The following is a 23,178-nucleotide window of genomic DNA, read 5'->3' as shown; positions in this document are numbered from 1 at the left end:
CTTAATGACCTGTTTCTAGAGAGATAACTCCTTCAGAACTCTCTGTTGAGCAGGCAGGCATTGTGAGGCTATTTCTAATTGATAGGGATAAGAGTAAACAAAATATCTGAGAAGTTCTGTTTTTCAGTGGCCTGGATGGAATTCTGCCAGGCCCCTCAGGACCGTTGTTGGGCACGGCTCTATCCTTGCTGAGCTGTTTCAGGCTTTACAAGGGTATTTGAAGGTTTCCAGGGGTTGAGGAGCCTTGGCTTGGTCGTATGGGAGATGATATTGAGTGATTTACAGGACTAGCAACAATAAATTCCTTTTACTCAAATAATGGGAAAGCTATTTCCTTTTCCAATCTCTATCAATCTACTACCCGTAGCAGCCTCTCTTGGAACCTGACCCATACCTTTCACCTTTGTCAAGTGGGTATATGCCTGTCAGAGTTCCACCTGCATCCCCTATATTCTTTGCCCAAGGCCTTCTCCTCACTCTGAGAACTGCTTTGCTGCCGGTAAGGCAGCCCAGGAATTCTGGGGAAGTAATGTCCCAGGGATTGACCTTCAACAAGTAACTAACAACAGTTGGTGTATAAATACCTCGTCTCTCTCATTCTTCATGTAGGGAATTCTGAGGTGTGTTCTATACTGGCTCCCTGAGTTTCCCCAGGGGGATAAAGCTCCAGCTGTCCAGAGTGAGAGCTGGCTTGATAAGATGTTATTCAATGACTTCTTTCTCTTTTCTGCCTCACTTCCCACCTCCCTCATTATGTTTCCACATTTCCTCCACCTCTCAAGTAAACTAATTACAACCGAATTCTAGTCACAGGTTTGCCTCTGGGAAAACTCAAATGGCACTACCTGCAAATCTGTAACCATTTCTAGGGCTTGTTTATTTTAGTTTTTACCAAGAGCTAGATCAGGCCTCAGGCTAGAAATGGTCAGTTGTTGAGAGAATCTTGCTAGAATTAATACTAAGAGAGTTTTTTTCCTTCATTATGTTTATTTTTTAGTTGCCTTCTATTTTGATACTGATTTTCCATTTACTATTGTGATATAACTGGATCCATCTAAGTAGTTGGTTTAAATAAAATGCTTATAATAAGACTGGTGGTAAAGAGATGTGTCAAAAATCCTAGATGCAAATGGCTGAAGCTTGGGAAAAACCTGCTGTGAGTTTCTGACCTGGCTCTGGAGGATCTTTGCAAGAACCAGAAAGTTTCACACTGTGCTTCGTGTAGGGCCTTTACACAATGGCAAGCAGCAGTATGTAACGATTATATTTTATGCCATAGTCCTCATAAAGCTGGTATCTTCAGACTTTCAGACTTTAAATGCTTAAGCGAGTTGAATAAACTTGCTTCATCTGTGTAATTTTAAAGGGTTTCCTTTTGGAATGTTGCACTTTCATCTTCCTCCCTCACCCTTTTTCTAGGGACAGAAGAAAATAGCAATCACTGTCATCTGAACACCTAGAAGTAACACTTGTGGACATTGTGTCATATTTCCTCCCTGTTCTATTCTGATAATATAAACAAAGCTCTGAACCTGTTCCACTCTCAGCCCCTTCCTTGATGACTGCTAAGGGCAACCTGGCCCTCACTTCCGTTGGACTCCTTGTTCCCTGCACAGCATTTGATGCCCTTGATCCTTCCTGAAATTCTCTCCAATTTGCCATCACACTGCTCTCCTCTTTCTCCTCCTTTGCCTGCTCCTTCTCCCTGGAAAGGTCTCTTAAATCTGCTTGCTTCTTAAATATAAGCTTTCCTCTGGTTCTCCCTGAGCAATCTCCACCTCATGAAAAGTACTCCACACCTGCTTCTTTAGGCCACATTTCTCTCCTAAGCCCCAGACCTTGGACATCCTTTTCTGCCTGTCTGATGGCCACATCAAACTCATCATGTCTAAAACTATACTCATAACTTCCCCCTGCAAACCTCTGGCTCTTCTGTATGTCTAATCTCATTCTCATAAGCCAAAACCAGGGTACCATTTGTAATTCCTCTCGCTCCCTCACCTGCATGACGGTGAGTGCCCAGCACTGCCTCAGTACCTACAGACTCTCACTGTCTCTCTGAAAGAGAGACAAGTGAGACAAGTGCCCCATCACTTGGGGAGTCTCTCTGGCTTCAGTCACCTCATCCACTACCTTCTGTCCAAAGTGATTTTTATTTATACTTTTTGAGACAGAGTCTTGCTCTGTCACCCAGGCTGGAGTGCAATGGCATGATCTTGGCTCACTGCAACCTCCACCTCCCAGGTTCAAGCAATTCTTGTGCCTCAGCCTCCCAGTAGCTGGAATTACAGGCAGGCAACACCACACCCGGCTAATTTTTTATATTTTTAGTAGAGACGAGCTTTCTCCTTGTTGCCCAGGCTGGCCTTGAACTTCTAAGCTCAAGCGATCCGCTTGCCTTGGTCTCCCAAAGTGCTAGGATTACAGGCATGAGCCACTGTGCCCAGCCCCAAAGTGATTTTTTAAAATAGAAATCTGAGCATTGCATCTTCTTGCCTAAAATACTCTCTAATGAAAGGTCCAGAAGGGTAAACTCTTACTTGTAGGGAATTGGGCAGCATCATTTGCTTTTTATTCCCTGCACTTCTTTACTAAGTGATTTTTCTTTAACAATGAGTATATGCTATTTGTTACAATTAAAATGAATAAAGATTATCAAAAGAAAAACATGCTCAATAGCAACTGCCTGCCTCAGTTGCTTACAAGAAATCACTTTGTGCTCTGCCTCTGATTCTCCCTCTGTCTTCTTCCATACAACAGTCATACCACATGACCCAGGCTTTCACCATAGGCTCCAGGTGTTTAACCCCATGCAGTTTTCCAGGCCTTTTCTCAGGCTTCCCCTGCATCTGAAATGTGGTCCCAGTCTTCATTACTTGAGCTGTGCTTAAACATCCTTCATGGTCTAGCTTGTGTCACCTTTTCTATGAAGGACTTCCCCACCCTAGGGAGATAGGACTGCAGCTTCCTTTGGCCCAACTCTAGAACTTTACCCTATGGAGAAGTCTACTCTGGTACTAGGTGATTTGTTTGCCTCCTCTTCCTTCCTGTGTCCGTAAGTCTCCTGAGAGCATGGACTGCACCTCTCAGCAAGCACTCAGAAAACAATAAAACAACACAGAAACAAATGCTTGTCATTTACACCCTATTTACTGCTTGCCCTGCCTATTGCATATGTGATTTCTAGTCCTGGAAACAATCTGTAGAGTAGCTCCATTTCACAGATATGAAAACTGACGCTCAGAGTTAGGCTAAGGGTCATGCAGGTGGTTTGTGGCAGAGCTGGGATTTGGAACCTGTGCTCTATGCTGCTTCTAATAAAGCTGCTGAAGGCAGGGCTGTGTCTTATAATTATCTCCCTAGTAGCAACCAGCACAACTGGCTGCTCGATAGTGCTTCAATCAGTATGAGTTCCTGAATAATTTAGGAGGAGAGTAGTCCACCTCACCGGAAACAATTTACCCAGACTGTGAATGAGCCTCCAGTCATTTCTCCTTGTACTCTCTGAAAGATGAGCCCAAGGGCAATTATAGGACCACAAAGGAGTTTGCAGGGGGTGGGCAGTGTGTATCTGCCCTTGAATAATCTGCCCTGGAGTGGATTGTTGGTAGTCATTTTAAAGTTGTTTGCCAAGGTCATTACTCAAGAGCATGTCCCCAGGGGCAACCTTGTCACTGAACAAGGCACACACAAAGGCTCTGGGGTAGGGCTTCCACCTCAGGGAAACACAGAGCTGTTCTCACCCTCTGGGCAGAGGGAATCAGGCTAGCAGAAAGGTGTGAGTGGTGAGTGCTGTGGAAATCCTGTGCCAGCCTGGATGGAAAGCTGTGGACTGCCTGGCACTCTACACCTGGGAGTGATGTGCACACGCATATGTGCATGTAGGGGCGGGGCTGGGGCTGAAGCACAGCAAATGAAGGACAGGGAGGCACTGGGCAGTCTGGGGCTGACAAGGGTCAGGATAGTTTGTGGCAACCTAGCTTGTTTCAGGGCTAACACAGGTGAGGGAAACATCGGTTCTCACAGCTCCTGTAAATGTTCAGCCTGAATAGGGCTCCAGAGGTAGGAATGTGGCAGGGGAAATGGAGGCTCTAGTGTCCTCTTGGTGGGGAGTAGTGGTACGGGGTATAGTAATTTTTGTGAGCCCAAGAAAAGAATTTAAAAATCAGTATGCTTAAATCAGTTTTTAAGAATGTACATGGAAGCTACTCTGAGGCTGCAGAAGGAGGTGGGAATTGGGGGGGGTCCTAGTTCCTTCCCAGAGGAGTAGACATTCTAGTAGTGGGAGGCAAATATACAAACATAGAAAAACAACCTGGTATGGCATGTGCAACAGTGGGCAGGCCCACTGTGGGCCAGCAGCCATGGGTGTGCTATTTCACCCGATCATCTCAACGTCCCAGGGAAGTAGGCATACATACACTCTCGTTCTTACCCGTGACAGAACTGAATTGTAGCCGCATAAGAGCGTCAAGTGACAGTAAATTCAGGTCTTTCTTGACACCAAAATACATCCCATTCTAGCACATCATGCACAAGGGGTAAGTAAAACTCCAGATGCAAAGTCTATTATGCAAATGTGGAGTGAATCATATTATTATGTCTACACCTAGCACTGCCAGTGCTTAGAGAAAATTGGAAACCAAACTTGGTCAGGTTGCTGTTGGGAAGTCGAAGGCTTCCTGCTGAACAAACAACATTACTTTTTACAATTCAGGATTTGGGCCACACAGTACTTTGATCTAAAATTTTTAGTAGACAAAGAATGAGTATTTATTGTTTTTATGAGCATTGTTTTGTATAAAACAAATTGGGGGAGTGGGAAGGAATAAATATTTGGGACAGCAAACATTTAAATGCCAGTAGTTAATTTACTTTGCTACCTTGATTTACAATGGTCACATTTGGGTGGAGAGTTGAAAAGAAGGAACAATCTTTTGTTCTTGTTTTATTTAGAATTTCTAAAGTCTAAAGGAATGTTTTTATTGCAAGTACATAAAGTAATGAAAAAAAAAAACCAAGGATTTAAATGCCATTATAGAAACTTAACCTCAGGGTGTTAAATGAGCAAGAGACATTCTAGTAGATTTATTTTAAATATTTTCCTAACTTTCTTTTCTTCTTAAAGTAACTTCCAACTCCAAATTTGTTGTTACAAAAAAAAAGAGGGAGCAAAGGAATGTTAAAAAGAGGAAAACAGGAAAAAGAAGCTAAAGCTGCAGGCGAGTAGACCCAGGACAGCCCAGAGTGAGAATGAAGTGACTGGGGTGGTTTGGGACAGTCGGTATCCCACAGGCCATAGGATTTTATTTGGCTAACTCATATAATTCATCTAATACAGCATGAACCACTCAGTGCTTTGGCCGCATAGATCCGGCCGGGATGACTAAACAGCTACCAGCTTCGGAGTCTTAAGAACCTAAAATCCTAAAATCACATTTAGAGCTGATGTGATGTTTAACAAGGGTCATCTAGAGGGAAATCATCTGATAGGCTTAGGAGGTACAAACACTGGCTCTTAATGTTTCAAACATACCATTGGCCTTGATCAGATGTTATTTTCAGGAAAGAAAATAGTCATGCCTCTGGGGCTTTAGCACACAAAATTGTTCTGAAATTTTAAAATACTCCAAAGTTTCATAATCAGCACAAGTTTTCAAAGGGAAGAGAAAAACACACACAGCTTATGTTTTTAGGACCTATTGTTTTATTTCAAATTTGATTTTACTTATGTTTTATTTGTTTTACATCATTATTCCAAGCAGAGTGGTGTAGCTATGGCAATGCTTAGAAAATCTGTGTGTAATGCTCTGGGCAGCAGGCAGGCATTATACACTCCTGCGCAAGGAGGAAGATGACATCAAAGAACCTGAAGACAGAGCACATTTACTTTTCTGATTCAAATTACTTTGTTTGGAAAAGAGTAAACACAATTACCTTAACAACTGAGCTGGGAGGCTTTGAGGGTTTAACACTGCATTGTTTTCCCAGGGAGAGGATGGGGACTGCTTAGGATCAGGGAGAGAGACCTAAAGAACCAGGTGGTTTTATTTGTTTTCACTTTCTTCTCTTTCCAGAAATGAGTTTGGGTAGTTATAGGGCATTTGATTGAGTTCCTTAAAAAATTAACTGTGTTTATTTTTCTTATTTAAAATGAAATTAATGTTTATTATTTTAAAAATTAGGACAAAAGATAAAACTTACAAAGTTCCATTACCAAATCTGGAGATTTTATATCCATTTTTAAATATATATATACACCCTCGCCACCCCCACAAATGATAGCATACCCTTCATTGTTTCATTGTTTACCTTTTTAACTTAACATATTCTGGAAGCCTTTTACTTTTAGTGTTTCTAGAGCTGCTTCCTTCTTTATATCTGTAACATAGTATTCTACGTGGATGTTTTCTAGTTTATTTTACCTGTCCTCTCCTGATGGATATTTAGGTAGTATCTAATCTTTTGCTAGCACCAAGAATGTGGTAATTAATATTCTTGTGTTTGTGGTGATTTTGCAATTGTGAGACTGTGCATGAAATGCAAATGATTAGAATTGAAATTGCTAGGTCAGACGATATGAGCATTTGTGATTGTGATTGAAATTGTTTTGCCATATTGCATTCCATAAAGATCATACCAATTTATACATCCACCACCCACATATGAGAGTGCCTGTTTCCTCACAGTGATCAAAATTCTCTTTGACAGTCCATAAGGTGAAAATATTGCATCAATGTATTTTAATGTGTCTGCTTTATACACGTAAGGATGAACATCTCTGCAAAAGTTCAAAGAGCTCTTCATATTTCCTTTCTTTTTTTTTTTTTTTTTTTTTTTTTGAGGTAGGAGTCATGCTGTGTTTCCCAGGCTGGAGTACAATCATAGCTCACTGCAACCTCAAACTCTGGGCCTCAAGTGATCCTCCTGTTTTAGCTTCCTGAGTATATATATATTTCATATTCTGCTGAACTGTATATTCATATCCTTTACTTATTTCTTTATTGGTTTGTTACTCTTATTGATTTGTTATTGCTCTTTATGTATTGATAATGTTAGTACCCTTTTTCTGGGATATGAATTGCATATTTACCAGTTTGCTGTTTGTACTTTTCTATGTTAAGTAAAGTAAAATATAAACAGCAAACTGGTAAATATGTTTGTAATATTACTTTGCGTAATAAAGTAAAATACAAAAACTTTTTATTTTTATTTAGAAAGTTTTTATTTGCATATAGTCAGATACTCATTTCTTATCTTTTCTGACTTTAGGTTTTTATGTTATAATTAAGGAAGCTTTTCCCACAAATTTTTAAAACATCTTTCTATATTTTTACCTACTTTGTATATGAATGCATGTTTAATACATCTGGCATTTGTTTTAGTGGAACATATAATATAAAAAAACCCATCTTTAGGGCCAAGTGCAGTGACTCACTCTTGTAATCTCTGCAATTTGGGAGGCCAAAATGGGTGGATCACTTGAGGTCAAGAGTTCGAGACCAGCCTGGCCAACATGTCTCTACTAAAAATACAAAAATTAGCCAGACATGGTGGCGGGTGCTTGTAATCCCAACTATTTAGAAGGCTGAGGCAGGAGAGTCACTTAAACCTGGGAGGTGGAGCTTGTAGTGAGCCAAGATCATGCCATTGCACTCTAGCCCAGGTGACAGAGTGAGACTCTGTCTCAAAACAAAACACCAAAAAACCAGGTTAGTAATATTTCCATATCACCACCCATTTGCCTCGATACTATTTCTGGACATTCTGTTTTATTCCCTTGATCCGTTTTTCTAGTTAGACACCAATCTCACTTTGTTTTAAACATTTTACTTTTATTATATATTTTAGTTTGCTCCCTTTAATACTGCTCCTTTTCTGAATTTTCATGGCTGTCCTTGCTTGTTTATGAACATTAAAATCAGCTTGCTTAGTTCCCCTAAAAAATACTTTCAACCTTTCTGTTGGAAACATGTTATTAATACATTTACAGATTGATTTAGGAAAAAATTTACATTTAAGGATATTGATTCTTTTTCTAAGAACATGGTATCTTTTGCCATTTTTTTCAATTCTTTTTTGTGTCTGGCAGCAGATTCTTCTCATACCCATCCCCAGCAAAGGGAATCCCTGTTAATGACATGCTCACAAGAGCATGAGCTTCTTGGAGAGCTGTTCTGACAAAGCAAAATTTTGATCTAACTTGTGTGTTTCTCATCTTTGAGAATTTTGAGAATTATTTTTCAGTTCATTTAAATATACACAGGTAAGGCTTTTACACCTGTGTACCATATCAGTAACATAAAAAAGCATTACAAGATTATCCTGCATGGTTTTGCTCTATGGATTTAAGAGGCTAGCAAGGTGATTTTCTGGCCCCTAGGATTGTGCTCTTGCTCTCTCCTATATTTATATTTTACTTAATGTTTAAAACAGAATATTTTTATATTGGAATAACTTTAGATTTACAGAAAAGTTCTTAAGATTGTATAGGCTGGGCACTGTGGCTTATGCCTGTAATCCCAACACTAGGAAGCCAAGGCCAGGGAATCGTTTGAGCCCAGGAGCTCAAGACCAGCCTGGACAACATAGTGAGACATTGTCTCTACAAAAATTAAAAAATTAGTCAAATGTAGAAGTGCATTCTGGTAGTTCCAGCTACTAGGAGGCTGAAGCAGGAGGATTGCTTGAGCCAGGAAGATTGAGGCTGCAGTGAGCTATCATCATCACTGCACTACAGCCTGGGCAACAGAAGGAGACCCAATCTCAAAAAATAAAAAATATAGTACAGTATTCCTGTGTTCCCTCCACCCAGTTTGCCCTACTATTTATATTTTACATAACTATGGTGTATCTGTTAAAACTGAGACATTAATGTTGGTATGTTACTATTAACTAAACTCTAAACTTTTTTCAGATTTCATTAATTTTTCTCTTCATGTCATTTTTTTCTGTTCTAGTATCCAATCAGGATATCACATTGCTTTTAGAAGTATTTCTATTTGATTAGTCTGAAGAGGGAAGCAGCAGCTTTATACTTTGCAGTCTCTGGAGTTATCCACATAGGCCTTTATTCATAAGGCTGGAGGAAACCCTTTATGGCCACAGAATCAGATCATCTGATTACATGATACAGCCTTTCTGTCCTGCATATGCCTTCCTGTGTTTGCACTGTTCCATTAATTTAGCCTAAGTGTGCGTGCATGTGTGTGTGTGTGTGTGTATGACAATTCAGGCTGGGCGTGGTGGCTCACGCCTGTAATCCAAGCACTTTGGAGGCCAAGGCAGGCGGATCACCTGAGGTCGGGAGTTCAAGACCAGCCTGACCAACATGGTGAAACCCTGTCTTTATAAAAATAAATAAATAAATGTGTATATGACAAATCAACATTTTTAATGCCTTATAATATCCCTCATTCAAATACATGGATAAAGTTGACATGCATATTTTGATGAAACCATTACTTGTTTTCATACTCTCCACATTTGCCTGATCTACAAAGATCAATAGTATGATTTGGCTCAGTGGTTAAAAAAGAGCATGCAGTCTTAAATATCTGGTTGAAATCTTAGCTCATATACTTACCAGCTATATAATCTTGGGCAAATTACTTAATGTCTCTGAGCTTCACTTTTGTCTCCTGTAGAGTGGAATGATAATAGAAACTTCCAGAGATGATTTATGCAGAGTTCTTATACAGTAGCAATTCCTAATAAAATGCAGTGTTTATACTCTGGTATCATCTATTATTCTTATTGAATAAGGTTTATATCCAGCATATTATCCAGGCCTACTGCTTGGGAATTATCAGTGTGATTTTTATGCTGTGAAAGAACAGGTCTGGGAAGAAGTTTGGATAATATGGTCAAAACAGAGACCACACACTACTCCAGCTTCTCATTTTCCTGTGTGTTGCTCTTTTACTCCATACTGAATGCTTTCCCTGGAGTGCTGGTGGGAAGGATGAAATTGGCTCATATATATATGATTTATGAAGAATTCTTCTACAATAGAAATTCCTAATAAAACCTAGTGGGGTGCAGGAGTGTGGAGCAGGAAGAATCCCCTTCTCTCAGGTGGCCCTGAGTGTGGCCACAGCCTTTGAGTGTCTGCCCAGGTGGGCCTTGCCAAGAGGCTGGGTGGCCTGGTCTGGGCAGAATTCACAGGCCTGATTCTAGCAGAATCTCCTGCTGTCTGTTTTGTGGCTGCAGCGGTGGGGGCTCTTAGAGAGCTTCCACTAAGGGTAACTTTGGGTCCTTCTGTTTGCCACATCTAGATTCTGCTGCTAAAGGGAAATTTTCTAGTTCACCTGGGAGCAATTGGAAAATGGCACAGAATAGGAGAGGAGAGCAAAGGTGGGCTCCTTGGTTTGTTCCACAGACCATCCTGAGCTAGAGGGAGAGATTCCAGTTCTGGGTATTTCTGAGAGATTTATTGTCATTAACATTGTTTAGCCAATGTTATTATCTCTAAAACTTGACACATTTTGCAATATGGAAATAAGTGTTTCCTGGCTTTACATTTATAGGCCTTCCATCTCAGCTCATGTATTTCTTTACCTAGGGGTGATTCTAATGATTTCTTCTTTCCTTAATCTTGCTTTTCTCTATTATAGGTATGAAATCATACACTGTACATATATATACGTATATATGTACATACGTATATATGTGTATATATACATATACACATATACATATATGTACATACATATATATGTATACGTATATACGTATATACACATATATATGTATACGTATATACGTATATATACACATATATATGTATACGTATACATATGTGTGTGTGTGTGTGTATATATATATATGGAAAATTTTCAAGCTATAAAATTGTTTCAGGTGCTGAACAGAAACTTCTTTATGGGACAGACAGAGCCTTATGTTCCTGAGTTGCTCTCATCTCTAATGATGTTATTTTTAAAAAGGTTTGGAAATATCTCATAGATAACACACAGCCTCCTTCAAGCTTATCCAATAATAAAATAATCCCTAAACCCAGTGATAAATAATCTGCATGCCTACATCATTCTTGCAGATATAAACACTGTTTTGTTTCAGGATCAGGGACATGAGACTAGAAAAGGTTGATTTTTAGTATATTGTATTATTGTAGAATTTTTTTCTTTGCCATGGTATATTTAATATAGGATTCTGTTTTACATTTTTACCACTTCTCTTCAAAGCTGGTGTATGGATTCTTACATCTTTGAATATGAATATAAATTATCATGACAGTATTATGGAAAAGAAATAAGTCTAATACATACATTTCTTGCACTTTTGCTTTCTTTTTCTTCTTCCAGGAAAACCAGTTTGGCTATTAAGGGAACCTGTCGACACAGAGCAGAGCAAGATAAGGCCAGGTTTCAGAGAGAATAGCTGTTTACCATCAAAGCAACTGGGTTCCACACAGACATGGTTTATTATACACAAAGACGATGGTAAGTGCTCCATGGTTTTTATGAATAATTTACTGTGCTTATATAAATGCACTAGAGCCTCTAGAATTCTTACTGATCATATTACTTTCCTATCTATTGTTAAAAAAATAGCTAACTCATCAAATGTAATTTAAAAAGTCAGTTTTCTGGATTCCCCCTCCCTGATGCTTCTGGTGTGTCAACACCTGTATATCAGAAAGGAATGATTTTTTTCCATGTGATAAATGCAATTTTGGTGATGCCATATAATGAAAATTTACTAGATTTTCATTTATCAAAGTGTCTTTCTCTTCTCAGTTTCAAAAAGCATGAATTTTACTTGGAGTGATATATTTCTTGGGTTAATTTATATTTTATAAATATGTGAAATTATTAATTCATTCTATCTGTAGCACGTGTGGACCCTGAAGCTTATGGCAGTGCCGTTATCTGTTGTAGGGATGCAAACATGCTCTTTGATGTGTTATTCTTGGGGACTTGGGCGGATAAAGATGGAATACTCATTTGGCCCAGTTCTCCAGATGGGCTGAAAATGCAGCAGTAGTTTATGTGCATTTCCACAGAGCAAGGTTGTAACTTTCTATTCTGTACCATGTTGTAGATAACAGGAAACTTCAGGAAGTAGCAGTCTCAGCTGATTTTGCTCCTGCCCCTCTAGGATGGGGCAGTGGGCATCATCAGTGCACAAATGTGCTTTCTAGCACATGCTTGCCTCAGTAAACTGCTTGCACATTCACTGTGTCGTGTGGATTATCCTACCCAGGAAAGATGTCTAAAGTAAATCATCGTCATCCTCATCCTCATATACAATACCAGCATATCCTAAATCCTGTTCTAAGTGCTTTATGTGTATTAACTACCTTGTTCTGGTTTTGTTTTGTTCTTTTTTTTGAGACTGGGTCTCACTCTGTTGCCCAGGCTGGAGTGCAGTGGTACAGTCACAGCTCAGTGTAGCCTCAAACTCCTGTGCTCAAGTGATACTACCACCTCAGCCTCCTGAGTGGCTGAGACCAGAAGTGCATGCCACCACACTGGCTGAGTTTTAAATTTATTGTAGAGATGGAGTCCCATTATGTTGTTCAGGCTAGTCTTGAACTCCTGGACTCAAGCTATTCTCCTGCCTTGGCCTCCCAAAGTGTTGAAATTACAAGCATGAACCACTGTGCCTGGCCTTAACTACCTTCTTTTTTCTTTAATTAATTTTTAGAGGCTTCTAGAAACATTCTTTTTTTAAAATTACTTTTTTGAGACCAGTCTCACTCTGTTGTCCAGTCTGTAGTGCAGTGGCATGGTCTTGGCTCACGGCAGTCTAAAACTCATGGGCTCAAGTGATCCTCCCACCTCAGTCTCCTGAGCAGCTGGAACCACAGGCGTATACCACCATGCCTAGCTAATTTTTGTATTTTTTGTAGAAACAGGGTCTCACTTTGTTACCCAGGCTGCTCTCCAAACCCTGGGCTCAAGTGATCCTTCTACCTTGGCCTCCCAAAATGCTGGGATTACAGGCATAAGGCCACCATGCTTGGGCTATTTAATTACCTTAATACTCACATCAAACCTGTAAAGTGGACTTTTTAAATAGACCTGATTAACCGATGAGGAAAGTGAGGCAGAGTGGTTACCCATATATCTTTCTTATTCTCTGATCCCACAACTGTGTTTATTAAGTGAATGCGAACTGATTCTTGGCATTGAGACATATTTTTGGTTTATCTTTTTGGGACTTTTTCTTCTTTAAAGTATTAATTTATTCTTTCAGTCAATAAATATGTTGAGGGACACCATGGGACAAGCACTATGGTAGGTGCTGAGGATATAGTCACAAACAAGACAGACATAATGGTGCCCCCACAAAGCGTATAGTCTCTCAGGAACACTGATGTTACACAGGTAGAACAGTAGACTGCAGTGGTGGTTGGGGAAATACTAGATGCTGTTGAGATAGCTAAGCAGGGGAATCTAATCCAGTCTTGGGGTCAGAGTCATTTCCCAGCAGGGGACTGAAAAGTAGCCAAGTGAAGAGAAAAGAGAAAATTGGCCTTTACAGAGGAAAGCCCAGGGGGAGGCAGGTAGGAGGACTGTGAGATAAAGAGAAGTTGTTGCCTGAGGAACTGAACACTCAGGTTAGATTTGGAGTGTGGAGCTGGGAGTGAGAGACAGTAGGAAACAGACACTGGAGAGGCCAGCAGCATGGAGGGTGGAGGGCTCAGTAGGCCACTGTGAGCGGGTACTTTACCTCCAAAGAGAAACCTTTAAAGGGATAATCAGGGAAGTGATGCCATCTAGTACACACCATCAAAAAGATCTCTCACCGCTCAGCGGAGAATGTTCCGAAATGGAGGCAAAACTGGGTGAGGAAAGGCATTAGTTGGGAGTTGGAGATATTTCTTTTATAACTCCACCTGTGGGGATGCAGACAAATTCTCTCCTCTGTCTGCAGACATTCAGCATGGTAAGGCACTAAGTGCCTATGTTGCACCAAAGACCTGTGAATAAGAACATGCAAGATTCGTGTAGCCAGGTTGGAACAATCCAGGGCCAAGCAGCCTGTGTGCTCAATTGAGGAGTGCTGAAGAGAATAGAGCTCCAAGTCAAGGCATTTGGATGTTTATCACTTCCTGGTTCATTCGGTCAACATATGTCAATTTAATAAACATGTCAGCACTCACATTTTTACCCAGGTAATAATTGGTGATGATGATAGTGACCACCTCTCAAGTGCTCATCAGGCACAACCTTGATTCTCATGGATTCTCTCATTTTTTTCTTCACCCCAGGCCTCTGAGGCTGTGGACTATTTATCCCCAGTGTCCAGTTCAGGAAGCTGAGGCAGAGAAAGCTTAAATTACTTGCCCAGGTCACATAACTAGTAAGTGGAAGGAGCCGAGATGGATACAGATGAATAAGGTAATGAAAGAGCAATATGTACCACCTCCTCTCATTTGCCTGGGATACCATGGGAGAATGCTATCTAATTGTGATCATTCAGCCAACAATGGGTGATCTTCACTGTCTTCATGTAGATTAAGCCCACTCAGTCCACCATCTGTGACTCTGACCCTAGAATGGAGAAGGGAAATGCAATCACTGACCTTTCTATGTTGTGGGGACCATGTTGCATTTAGTCAATTCTAACAAGTTTCTAATACTAAGATCATTTCTGCAAGGAAAACGAATATGTAAAAAGGCCACCTTGGTTAAGCATAGTGGCCGACACCTATAATCCCAGGACTTTGGGAGGCCAAGGCCAGAGGATCACTTGAGGCCAGGAGTTTGAGACCAGCCTGAACAGCAGAGTGAGACCTCATCTCTACTATATATATATATATTTTTTTTTTTTTTTTTTTGAGACCGAGTTTCACTCTTATTACCCAGGCTGGAGTATAATGGCACGATCTTGGCTCACCACAACCTCCGCCTCCTGGGTTCAAGCAATTCTCCTGCCTCAGCCTCCCGAGTAGCTGGGACTACAGGCATGCACCACCATGCCCAGCTAATTTTTGTATTTTTAGTAGAGACGGGGTTTCACCATGTTGACCAGGATGGTCTCAATCTCTTGACCTCATGATCCACCCACCTTGGCCTCCAAAAGTGCTGGATTACAGGCTTGAGCCACTGAGCCCAGCCCCTACAATATATATATTTTTAAATTTAGCTGGGCCAAGTGACACATGCCTATAGTACCAGCTACTGGGGACGCTGAGGTGGGAGGATCACTTGAGCCCAGGAATTTGAGGCTGCCGTGAGCTATGATTGTACCACTGCACTCCAGCCTGGGAACAGAATGAGATCCTGTCTTTTACAAAAAGGAAAAAAAAATGCCAGCTGGACACTGTGGCTCATGCCTGTTATCCCAGCACGTTGGGAGACGGAGGCAGGAAGATTGTTTGAGTCTAGGAGTTTGAGACCAGCCTGGGCAACATTGGGAGACCCTGCCTCTACAAAAAATAAAAAAATTTAGTGGAACGTGGTGGCTCACACCTGCAGTCCCAGTTACTTGGGAGGCTGAGGTGGGTAGATCGCTTGAGCCTGGGAGGTCAAGGCTGCAGTGAGCCATGATTGCACAACTGTACCCCAGCCTGGGCAATGTTTATAGTATGAAGTTGAAGCATATATATACCTACAAAAGGTGACAGTGTATTAAGAAGCAACCATGATTATATTATGATTTCTGTTTGCCTTAAGCACTTTTGCCTTTGTGGGCCTCTTTCTTCATCAAAGAAAAATGTAAAAATATGTCCTATAAATGTGTTCGATAAAGAATATAATCCAGGCTGTATTTGTTATTCTTATTTTGTTTTTTTAATTTTCATTTTAAAAGAAATTAAGCATTTTTGTGAACCTCTAGGCACTATGCTGATGGAGAAGAATGGTCCTGATTTCAAATAAAAGACACAGTGAGAAAAAAGTCCGAAGAGGAGATTTGATGTGAACTCTGGCTCTGTGGGATTCAAATTTAGCCAAAAAGATGATGCTAAGTGGTTAGTGTCCAGGGCGAAGTGGAGAAAGAATGGGCAGCTGGGTCGAGTCTCGAGTGCAGTGAGAAGGAAGTGGGGACAGGTGCATAGTGAGAGAGGCTGGAGATCCCTTTTTATCTGATGCCAGTTGTGTAGTGTGGGAGGAGATTTCTAAAAGACACTGTGCAGGGTGGGGCAGAGACCAACATGGGACATTGTGGGTAGGGAAGGGCCCCTGAGAAAGATGTGATCTTCCATGGGTCCTGAGACCCTGGCCAGGACTCTGAGATCCAGAGAGTAGAATAGGGGATCTTTGGGGTAATGGCAGGGACAGGGGCAAGACTACGCAAGGCAATCCAGAAAGGCACATTGAAGCAGGAGAGAGGTGGTGGGTACTATGACTTGGATCATTCCCCATTCATGGCAACTTAATTCTAGTGCTCCTTCTTGTGTTGCAGAGCCTATGGTTCATAGATAACCCTTACAGCTAGAGTTTTGGAGGTGAATTAGGTTGAACCAATCAGCTACATCTTGTGAGATGTGAATCCAGACCTAAGGCGGGAGAAACATAGCGTACAACACAATTTTGCTGAAGATAAAGTCATACTGCCTGAATCCAGTTCAAACTTTGGCTTGCATTGTATCCACTACTAAACCATCTCATAACTCAACCTAGAGTCAAAGAGGCAGGGCAGATTACTGCAAAGTTACATGGCAAAGGGCACTGATACACGGAGAGGTGAAGAACTAGGGCCATTAAGGCAATCCACTATAGGGAGTAGCATGATACCATTTCTATGTTACAAGGACCACTCCAGCAGCTGTGATGACAGCAAATTGCAGGGAAGCAAGGTTAGAAAGAGTGGGAGAACACACAGGAGGTTATGGCAAGAGTCCAAGTTAGAAATGAGTTTGGAGTAGCATAGTAGCAGTGAAGATGGTGAGAACAGGTCGAATTCTGGACGTATTTTGAAGATAGAGCTTACAGCACTTGCGGATGGCTGAGATCTGTGGTATGAGAGGTGGCAAGAAATGAAATGTAACATGGTTTTTGGCCTTAGCAAGTGGTTGTCACTTCTTCTGAGGCTCCAGTAGACCAATAAGTGACTGGATGCATGGGGAATACATGAATGTGTTCACTTTTGATAAATCATGGAGCTGTAAATACTGTGCATTATTTGCATGGCTTTCCGCAATATTATATATATTGGCTCTCACTGAAAAACCTAAGAAAAATTTGGTAGAAAGATGTTTAATAAATACTGAGAGTCAGGCTCACCACTTCCTTTAACTCATCCCCTTGACTCATAGACTCTTCTTTTCAACTGTCTGTTGAATTTACTCTTTCTTTCCATCTCCTCTGTTCATGTTTCAGTTCAGACCTCTTGCCTGGACAATTGCAGCACAACTAATTTGTCTCATTGACTCTGGTCCCCTGTCTATCCTTACACTATGGCAGGAACATCTCTATAAAATACAAATCTGATCACGGCTCTTTCCTGACAAAAGTTACTTCTTTTTTTTTTTTTTGAGACAGAATCTCGCACTGTCACTCGGGCTGGAGTGCAGTGGCGCCATCTCAGTTCACTGCAACCTTTGCCTCACAAGTTCAAGTGATTCTCCTGCCTCAGCCTCCCAAGTAGCTGAGATTACAGACGCCCACCACCATGCCTGGCTAATTGTTTTGTATTTTTAGTAGAGATGGGGTTTCACTATGTTGACCAGGCTGATCTCGAACTCCTGTCCTTGTGATCCACCGCCTTGGCCTCCCAAATTGTTGGGATTACAGGCAGGAGCCACCACGCCCAGTCTGTAATTATTTTTTAAGGCCAAGTTTATTTTCTATTTCTATTAAAGAAACCTGAATAAAGTGAGGGAATTAGCCATTAGATATGACCTATACAAAAAAGTAATAGAAGGAAAAAGCACCCCAAATCTCACCATATAAAAATCTCTCCTTTCAGTCTTTTTTAAATGCCATTTTCTTCTAACATAGTTTAAAACATACAATATAAATTCTTACTTTTTCATGTAATAACAATTATTTTTCTCTAGATATTTAAAAATGCTTTACGTATTTTTGTGAAAAACCTATTTCCATGTTGCTTCTCAGCACCTACGTTATTTGTTTTGTTTTACATGTGGTATTTGACCATCAATTTATTGGATGTAGTGCTTTTATTGATTTGTGTAAGCTTTTTATATATAAAAATAATCAATTTTCAGTTTAAAAAATGTCATTTAGAGCTGTTCTAGGCTGCAAAAAGCAGAAAACTAGGTCATTATTTTTTCCATTGCTGTATAATAAATGATCACACATTTGATGGCTTAAACCAAACAAATATATCATCTTACGGTTCTGGAGGTCAGGGGGCCAAAATGGAAGTGTCGTCAAGGCTGTGCTTCCTTCTGGGGGCTCCAAAGGAGCATGTGTTTCCCTGCCTTGTCTAGTCTCTGGAGGCTGCCTGTATTCCCTGACTCATGATCCCTGCCTCTGTCTTCAAAGCCAGCAATGGCAAGCTGAGTCGTTTGCACGTATAATCATTCCCACCTATACTTTTGTTCACACCTCCTTCTCTAACTCTGATCTCTCTCCTGCCTCCCTCTTCCACTTATTTTTTTTTTAAGCCAGTGTCTCGCTTTATCACCCCGGCAGGAGTGCAGTGGCACAATCACAGCTCATTGCAGCCTCAGCCTTCTAGGCTCAAGCAGTCCTTCTGCCTCAGCTTTCAAGCAGCTAAAACAGGTGCATGTCACCACACTTGGCTAATTGTTTTAATTTTTTTTGTAGAGATGGGGTCTCACCATGCTGCGCAGGCTAGTCTAGAACTACTGGCCTCAAGTGATCCTCCCATCTCTGCCTCCCAAAGCACTGTGATTACGGGAATAAGCCTCTGAACCTGGTCCACTTTCATAGACATTTTAAAAATGACATTGAGCTTATCTGGATAATCCAGAATAATCTTCCTAGTTTAAAGTTAGATGAGTAGCAACCCTGATTCCATCTGCAACCTTAATTCCTCTTTGCCATGTAACATAACATAGCCACAAGTTCAAGGGATTAGAATGTAGATATCCTTGGGTGGGGAAGGGGTGGGGACATTAGTCTACCTTCCATACCAGGCATATAAACAAGTGGAAGTGTTATTGGCCTTATATAAAAAGAAGTTTAGGGGGAGTGGTGGAGAGGATCACAAAGAGAAAGATAAACAAAAAAGAAGGCTAGGGCTAGTGTAACAATTTAATGATGCCGTCAAGTATCCAGTCTCTTTCCATCTTTCTGCTATGCCATCCTTAGCTGATGAACCCTTGACTCTGTGCTTGTTGCCTCATGGTTGCCAGATGGTTGTTGGGTATCCAGGCATTTCATCCATGCTCCAGGAAAGAAGAAAAGTGGCCGTGTGAAGGCAAAGGGGTGAAAGATGGAAGGCCATGCCAGCTGAGTATATGTCCTAGGTCAGATTCTCTGGAAGCAGCCCCTCACCCATTCATGTGTTAGTGATTTACTAAGGAAGTGTTTCCAGGAGAAATCTGTAAATGGAATAAAGAAGATAGCATAGAGAAGAGAAAGCGGAGAAAGTGTGATTTTGGGTCAAGAACCAGCTTCAGCCTGGTTTCAGGAGGAACCTTGAGCATAAATTACACTAGAGTTTGTGTCAGCTTGAAGCAAAGTAGCTGACTGTACAGACTTCTCCTCCAGCTGATGCATGAGGAGTAGTGATGGTGGCGGTGGTAGAGATTGACCGCCCAGGCCCTTCAGACATCCGGGCAAAGAGGCTGTACCAGCCCAAAGTAGTGCTCTGAAGATAGTAACAGGTGCCTGTTGTTAGGGATAACTCAGAGAAATAAGGGAGTGAGCTCATGGGCAGGCAGAGAGTTGGAGGTAATCTGGGTGGAGCACCATGCCTTTGCTGCAGTTTGTGTCTTTTATTATATAAAGCTTCTCTAAATGCCCTATTTAGCAAGCTCCAATACAGTCCTTCCATCTAGACTTACCATATAGCCACCTCTAGCTGCAAAGGTGTCTAAAACGAGATTTCTACCAGGATACATTGCCGCTTTTACAAAACTGGGGGGCTGGCTGGGTGCTGTGGTTTATGCCTGTAATTCCAGCACTTTGGGAGACTAAGGCAGGTGGACCACTTGAGGTCATGAGTTCACGACCAGTCTGGCCAACATGGCAAAACCCTGTCCCTACTAAAAATGTAAAAATCAGCTGGGTGTGCTGGTGTGTACTTGTAATCTTAGCTACTTGGGAGGCTGAGACAGGAGACTCACTTAAATCTGGGAGGCAGAGGTTGAAGTGAGCCCAGATAGTGTTACTGCGCTCCAGCCTGGATGATAGAGTGAGAATCTGTCTCAAAAAAAAAAAAAAAAAAATTGGGGGTCTGTTAGTAAAGTAAAAAGGAGAGAACGAATCTAGGTAGGCAACCATCAGACTCTGTGAAAATTATTTTTCATTTAGTTTTAACTTTTGGTCATTTTAAAAACAATTAAAACTTTTACATAGTAGATATTTTATTTTGTAATTCCTTCTAATATTACAAAGTTACAATGCCGTTCTTAAACAGAGATCTAATAAATGCCAATCTATATTTTCTCTGTATTTTCTAGTTCATAAAAATACTCAACTCTATTCTATCTATAACTTATTTTGGTGAATAATGTCAAGTGATGCTACCAGTGATTTTTTTTCACTAATTCCTAACCCATTTTCCCAATATTATGTGCATATGTATATATATATACCCAAACATACATGCAAACACTGTATTCTATTTGCGGACTATATGTGCCACTCCAGTGGTCTGCTGATCCTTTTGTCATGTTTTAAAAAGTAATGGTTTTACAACATATTTTTATTGTGATAGGGGAAGCACCCATCCTCATTTATTTTATTTTACCTTTTTGTATTTTTTGAGACGGAGTCTCGTTCTGTTACCCAGGCAGGAGTGCAGTGACACCATCTCTGCTCACTGCAACCTCTGCCTCATGGGTTCAAGCAATTCTCCAGCCTCAGCCTCCTGAGTAGCTGGGATTACAGGTGCCCACCACCATGCCCGGCTAATTTTGTATTTTTGGTAGAGACAGGATTTCACCATGTTGGTCAGGCTGGTCTTGAATCCCTGACCTCAGGTGATCCACCTGCCTTGGTCTCCCAGATTGGTAGGATTATATGAGTAAGCCACAGTGCCTGGACTTTTTTCTTTCAAATTAGTATGGATTTCATCAAATGGCTTTCAACATTTATTGATCTGATCATATAATTTTTCTAACTGATCAATTTATATGCATATTATTACTTAGCTCTGTATTATATAACATTGAGCTTCAATTTTCTTCCCCCCAAAGAAGGTGTTTGATTAGGTGACTGTCAGGCTCCCGTCCATATCTAACATTTTATTATCCTAAGAATTGTCTGTCTCTGAAGAAGATTCCACATATTGACCATACTGAACTCAGTAATGGTTGCTTTCCGCATGAACCAATACGTGCCTGTAAGTAAGGTGTGAGGTGACAGCCCTTCTGGAAACTCAGTAGCCTCTAGTCTTCCTGCCAGTACACTTCACTTTTCCTGACAAGCCCAATAGCTTCATTCCTCAGGCTCCAAAGCTGTCATTTCTAAAGAAAAAATAGAGGGAAACAACAACTCAGACCATTAAATAATAATAGCAAAAATAATAAATTACTATGTTGTTGATCTATATTTAATCAATAAGTTAAACTAAGAACTGTACCTGGTACATATAAACATTACATAATTACTAGCTGTCATATCTTGTTGTTATTTTTAAATTGACTATTTCATAATAAATGTTGAGATGGGAGATCTGAATCTATTCATTCTTTAGCTGGTCTCAGTTCACTCTTCCTTCTTATAGAGTTAAAATCTTCTCATTCTAAGACTCTTCAAATTTTGTTCTAGTGTTAGTTTTGTTCTCATGTTTTTTGCACAATGTGGCCCCTAAATGCAAGTCAATTACTTCATCTGGTGCTTATCTGAAGAAATAGCTTTCCTTCAAATGCTAAAGAAAAGACTTGCTATGTTGGACCTAGTGAAAGGTGGTATGTCAGTTTTCAGTAGATCCTCATTATTTGCAGATTGTACCTCTGTGAACCCACCTACCTGCTCAGATTCATTTGTAACACCCAAATCAATATTTGCTGGACTTTCACACTCATTTACAGACCTGCAACAAATAGTGAAAAACTTTGATTTGTGCAGTGCATAAGTTTCCCAGCTGAGGCTGAACCAGGCTTTGCTGTCCTGTTTCATTTCTCATATTGCCAACTGTCCTTTCTGAGATCAATTTAATGCCATTTTTTTGCATTTTTGTGCTCTTGTTGATGGTTTTGCTGTTTAAGATGCCCTCCAAGCACAGTGCTGAAGTGCTGCTTAGTGTTCCTAAGCTCAAAAAGTCTTTGATGTGCCTTACAGAGAAAAAAAATGTGTGTTTGATAAGCTTTGTTCAGGCATGAGTTATAGTGCTGTTGGCTATAAGTTCAATGTTAATGAATCAACAATATATATTAAGGAATATTTCTTTAAATAGAAACACATATAAAACAAGGTTACATCCTGAATATGAAAGTTTTGACTAGAGGCTTGAAGGACCCTAACTTGGTATATTCTTTAGGAGCAAGGAATAAATTAGGAAAACAGCTCAGGTTCTCCTAATTTAGTGTTTGCAATAACTTTATAGAACATACCTACCACAAATAATGAGAATCAAGTGCCCTTTTCTAAAGAATATTCCAGGATTATTTGGGCTATTTGTGAATTTCAACCTTGAGTGTATTCATGATACTCCTCACTCCCCAAAGATGGGAGTCCTCTGTATCTTACTTGAGCATGAAACAAGAAGCATTTACTATGCCTTCCTCTTGAGGTCATTTAGACCTTGTTATTTAAATGTCTAGTGAGGGGGGTTCATTGTTTAATTTCACATTTTAGATTGTATATTCAGTTTCTTCATTAAAAAACAATGCTTTTTATTAAGGAGTACTGAATATAGTTTTTAGGGGGGAAAGTGCAATTGCACTCTGATTAATGATGTTATGGATTTCTCAGTGACTTCTTTTTTTTGAGATGGAGTCTCTCATTCTGTCACCCAGGCTGGAGTACAATGGCATGATCTTGGCTCACTGCAACCTTGGCCTCTCGGGTTCCAGCGATTCTTCTGTGTCAGCCTCTCGAATAGCTGGGATTACAGGTGTGTGCCACCATGCCCAGCAAATTTTTATATTTTTAGTAGAGA

General features: G+C 40.5%; 1 long non-coding RNA gene across 2 annotated transcripts in view; it reads left to right on the top strand.

Moving 5' to 3' along the window:
- Nucleotides 1-23,178, top strand: part of LOC118152227 (uncharacterized) — an 87,513-nt gene that overhangs the window by 20,136 nt on the left and 44,199 nt on the right. The window contains exons 1-5 of one of the 2 annotated variants that reach the window (XR_013533000.1): nt 10,846-10,946; nt 11,325-11,462; nt 13,903-14,143; nt 14,240-14,369; nt 15,811-23,133. This is a non-coding gene — a long non-coding RNA (uncharacterized LOC118152227). Of the gene's footprint in view, nt 1-10,845; nt 10,947-11,324; nt 11,463-13,902; nt 14,144-14,239; nt 14,370-15,810; nt 23,134-23,178 lie in introns of those variants that run through there. The other variant, XR_013532999.1, reaches the window with a different exon arrangement.

This window comes from Callithrix jacchus, chromosome 3 (genome assembly GCF_049354715.1).
Source record: "Callithrix jacchus isolate 240 chromosome 3, calJac240_pri, whole genome shotgun sequence".
NCBI classification, from domain to species: domain Eukaryota; kingdom Metazoa; phylum Chordata; class Mammalia; order Primates; family Cebidae; genus Callithrix; species Callithrix jacchus.
Note: the sequence above shows the minus strand (reverse complement) of the source record. Positions and strands in the feature narration are given on the sequence as shown.